We start from the raw sequence: 5449 nt of genomic DNA, 5'->3' as shown, positions 1-5449 counted from the left end.
CATCCCCTCTGAAGGTGCTCGTTAACGTTTCATGATGACATTGAAGGAGCTAATTCGATAAATACCAGTACCAATTAGTGACAATGGCCGGGCAGCTGGCGTGTGGGGAGAGAGGCTTACTAAGCTAATCATAATTGCCTTGCTACTACCTTGTGGTCCTCTGGGCTCTTTGTTCTGTCCATCTGTTGTCTCTCCGCCGCGGCCACAAGGCTTTTCGGGAAGTGACCTCAGCGCTATTCATGTACAGTACCTAGCACAATGGGGACTCTGGCCGGGGCTTTCAGGTGGCAAAAACAGATCAATTGGATGACTCACCTTTTGGTCCCTGAAACGCTTACAACTTGTTGCAAGATAAAATATAAAAACAACAGCAGTGTATGTGTGTGTAGAAAGGGATTCACAAAACCAGCAGATTACAAGAAGCAAAAGTCTAGTTAAACCTGTAAGATAATTCCAAATACCGTATTTTTCGCTCTATAAGACGCACCAGACCACAAGACGCACCTAGTTTTCGGAGGAGGAAAACAAGAAAAAAAATATTCTGAATCTCAGAAGCCAGAACAGCAAGAGGGATCACTGCACAGCGAAAGCAGCGATCCCTCTTGCTGTTCTGGCTTCTGGGATAGCTGCACAGCCTGCATTTGCTCCATAAGGTGCACACACATTTCCCCTTACTTTTTAGGAGGGAAAAGGTGAGTCTTATAGAGCAAAAAATACGGTAACTCAACCAGCTACCAGAGAGATCCAAATGTTCTCGGAAGGAAAACTTGTTTGTTCATGACACTGGAATAGCCATGCACAGTTCCTGTGCGCGGTATGAGAGTATTTCTTCATCTAGCATTCTTTGAATCAGTGGGGATGGGTGCGTTTTTCCAGGTTTGGCTGGTTAGAACATAAGAAAGGGTGCTGGATCAGGCCAATGGCCCACTTTATCCAGCATCCTGTTCCCACAGTGGCCACCCAGGTGTCTGCGGCAAACCCTCCAGCAGGACCCAGCCGCAAGAGCATTCTCTGTGGTTTCCAGCAACCAGCACTCAGAAGCATCACTGCCTCCGACCATGGAGGCAGAGCATGGCCATGGTGGCTACTTGCCATCGATAGCCTCGCCCTCCATAGATTTGTCCAACCCCTTGTAAATCCATAGTTCACCAGCCATGACCTTTCCTGACAAAATCAGATCTTGCCAGAGTCATTCAGGCCCTCCATACTCACCACCATAGCACTGTGGGGCTGCCTTAAGTGGTAGAACATCTTCTTTACATTGGAAGGTCCTGAGTTCAATTTCTGGCATCTCCAGGTCTCGCTGGGAATGTACCCTGTCTGAAAACCCAGACAGAGTAGGCAATACTCAGCTATTACTCCTGCATTTCATGGGATTGGATTAGATGACCCTTAGGATCCCTTCCAAGTATAAATTCTATACAGTGGTACCTTGAGTTACAGATACCTCAGGTTACAGAAATAGTACCTTGGGTTAAGAACTTTGCTTCAGGATGAGAACAGAAATTGCGTGGCAGCGGCATGGAGGCAGCGGGAGGCCCCATTAGCCTCAGGTTAAGAACAGTTTCAGGTTAAGAACGGACCTCCAGAACAAATTAAGTTCTTAACCTGAGGTACCACTGTAATTCTATGAAACCATGGTCTGGCATTTGTTGTTGTTTAGTCGTGTCCGACTCTTCGTGACCCCATGGACCAGAGTACGCCAGGCACTCCTGTCTTCTACTGCCTCCCGCAGTTTGGTCAAACTCATGTTCGTAGCTTCGAGAACACCGTCCAACCATCTCGTCCTCTGTCATCCTCTTCTCCTTGTACCCTCAATCTTTCCCAGCATCAATATCTTTTCCAGGGAGTCTTCTCTTCTCATGAGGTGGCCAAAGTATTGGAGCCTCAGCTTCACGATCTGTCCTTCCAGTGACCACTCAGGGCTGATTTGATCTTCTTGCAGTCCATGGGACTCTCAAGCGTCTCCTCCAGCACCATAATTCAATGCATTAATTCTCCGGCGATCAGCCTTCTTTATGGTCCAGCTCTCACTTCCATACATCACTACTGGGAAAACCATAGCTTTAACTACACGGACCTTTGTTGGCAAGGTGATGTCTCTGCTTTTTAAGATGCTGTCTAGGTTTGTCATTGCTTTTCTCCTAAGCAGCAGGCGTCTTTTAATTTCGTGGCTGCTGTCACCATCTGAAGGGATCATGGAGCCCAAGAAAGTAAAATCTCTCACTGCCTCCATTTCTTCCCCTTCTATTTGCCAGGAGGTGATGGGCCCAGTGGACATGATCTTAGTTTTTTTGATGTTGAGCTTCAGACCATATTTTGCGCTCTCCTCTTTCACCTTCATTAAAAGTTCTTTAATTCCTCCTCACTTTCTGCCATCAAGGTTGTGTCATCTGCATATCTGAGATTGTTGATATTTCTTCCAGCAATGTTAATTCCGGTTTGGGATTCACCCAGTCCAGCCTTTTACATGATGAATTCTGCATATAAGTTAAATAAGCAGGGAGACAATATACAGTCTTGTCGTACTCCTTTCCTAATTTTGAACCAATCAGTTGTTCCATATCCAGTTTTAACTGTAGCTTCTTGTCCCACATAGAGATTTCTCAGGAGACAGATGTGATCAGGAGGTGTTCATCTTTAAGAACTTGCTTTATTACATTTGCTGTTGTTTAGTCGTTTAGTCGTGTCCCCATGGACCAAAGCACGCCAGGCACTCCTGTCTTCCACTGCCTCCCGCAGTTTGGTCAAACTCATGCTGGTAGCTTCGAGAACACTGTCCAGCCATCTCGTCCTCTGTCGTCCCCTTCTCCTTGTGCCCTCCATCTTTCCCAACATCAGGGTCTTTTCCAGGGAGTCTTCTCTTCTTATGAGGTGGCAGTGGCGTAGCGTGGGTTGTCAGCACCCGGGGCAAGGCAAGTAATTTGCGCCCCCTAACCCGTGGATTTGCGCCCCCTAACCCGTGGATTTGCCCTAACCCCAGATGTTGCGCCCGGTGCGGCCGGCCCCCCCTGCACCCCCCACGCTACGCCACTGTGAGGTGGCCAAAGTATTGGAGTCTCAGCTTCAGGATCTGTCCTTCCAGTGAGCACTCAGGGCTAATTTCCTTCAGAATGGATAGGTCTGATCTTCTTGCAGTCCATGGGACTCTCAAGAGTCTCCTCCAGCACCATAATTCTAAAGCATCAATTCTTCGGTGATCAGCCTTCTTTATGGTCCAGCTCTCACTTCCATACATCACTACTGGGAAAACCATAGCTTTAGCTATACGGACCTTTGTTGGCAAGTTATTACATTTATATGCCACCTTTTTCTTTCAAGGAGCTCAAGGTATCATACATAGTTCTCTTCCTCCCCATTTCATCTGCACAACAACCCTGTGAGGTAGGTTAGGCCAAGAGATGGTGGCTGGCCCAAGGTCACCCGGTGAGCTTCATGACTGATTGGGGGGATTCAAACCTTGATCTCCCAGGTCCTAGTCCAACACTCTAACCATTACACCACACTGCCTCTCTATATTGGGCCTGGTAGCTCAGTGTGGTGCTTTTCCAGAGCCAGCAATGCATGGTCCCTTCAGGCTGCTCCACTTGCTATCCTGGCGCCTACATTCTGCACTAGACGAAGCCTCCAGGCTGTCTTCAAGGGCAGCCCCATGAAGAATGCACTACAGTAGTCCAGGCATGAAGTCAACAGAGCACATAGCACTGAAGCTAACCTTCACAGGGGATGAAATAATAATAATTAAAAAGCACTGAGACTCCAGTGGCAAGATAGGACCCAAGAGTGCCCCCAACGAACCTGTTCCTTCAGGGAAAGTGCAGGTCATACACATAATTCAGGAACCTGCTGTCCACAGCACTCTCATCTTATCAGGATCCGGCCTCAATTCATTGGCCCTCCTCCAGCCCATCATTGCTTCCAAACCCCAGTGCAACACCCTCATAGCCTCTCCTGACGCAATGTTCCCATTTTTGGGCAGCGTCTTTCGTAAAGAGCTGATCCTGGCGAGACCAAAACTGTGGTTTGTACACCAATTTCCTTCCATTCAAGTTCCTTTGTATTACACACACGTCTTGCCTTTGTCACCACTTCTCTGTTCCAAATAGAACAGTTCTGAAATAACCTTCCTCGCGACTCCAAATAATGCACGTATATAGCATCGTAGTTAATTTAAGAATGAATGGAGGAAGATGGAATAGAAACCTTTGAGTGCCCTCTAGTGACAGGCTGGATAGTTTATGCCTCAGTCGATTCAACAGTTGCTCCTACAAGTCCCTAGCCTCCACGACTAGCCCAGCCTTAGAGGCAAAGTACCGTAATTCCAGGGGTGGCTAGCCTCATCTATGCAAGTCTCTCGGGAGGAAAAGACAATGCATTTAAATTTTTTAGAGGAGGAGCACAGTAGTAGCTTGGTATTTAGTGATTTCCAGGGGGAACAATTTGCCTTGGGTGCCTTGGGAAGAGATGCAAATGCAAAGAGAAATAAATAAGGAGAAACACATTTCAGCCTGATCTGCCTCCCTCAGCATGCTCCCAATGCTGCTTAGATATTTATTTATTTATTTATTTTTTAAAAAATATTAAGTGGGATATGAATGCTTTTAAGTAAGAAAAGTAAATAAAAATATTTCTGTAGCTGGTAAGAAATGGATATAGATACAGATACAGATATATAGATATTACAAGCACACACAAATCACTTTCAGTGTGCATGATGATCTTCTTTCAGTGCAAGAGGACAGGCCTTCTGCCCCAGGGAGCTTACAATAAGATATAAATTGCTTAGGGCTCATTCACATACTGACATGTGTGCTACTTCTCCCCTGCCCAGTGCATATGACCTTTCATGATCTGTTTATACAGTGGTACCTCAGGTTAAGTACTTAATTCGTTCCGGAGGTCCGCACTTAACCTGAAACTGTTCTTAACCAGAAGCACCACTTTAGCTAATGGGGCCTCCTGCTGCTGCCGCGCCTCCGGAGCACGATTTCTGTTCTCATCCTGAAGCAAAGTACTTAACCCGAGGTAATATTTCTGGGTTAGTGGAGTCTGTAACCTGAAGCGTATGTAACCTGAAGCGTATTTAACCTGAGGTACCACTGTAGACTCAAATGTCTTTAGGCACTACTATGAACGATACATATGCACACAGGCAGTGTGATTCAAGATGAAAACAAATATATTTCCCTTCATGGGTGCAGGCTGAGTTCCCTTTGTCCCCATGCCAGTCTTGAACCTGCTTATCTGAAAAACAGCCATCATTTGAAACTTTCAGTTCTTTGCATTTTGCAATGCAGTTCTCCAGGCAAGTACTCTATACAAATGTGTGTGTGTGTGTGTGTGTGTGTGTGTGTGTGTGTTAGGGATTATCAGTGGTTTCCATTACACCATTGTTTTATTACTATTATTTCTTCTTCTGTATGCCACCTAGAGAACTGATTTTATGAGG

This window comes from Podarcis erhardii, assembly GCF_964252035.2.
Source record: "Podarcis erhardii genome assembly, chromosome: 1".
Classification (NCBI taxonomy): Eukaryota; Metazoa; Chordata; class Lepidosauria; order Squamata; family Lacertidae; genus Podarcis; species Podarcis erhardii.
Note: the sequence above shows the minus strand (reverse complement) of the source record.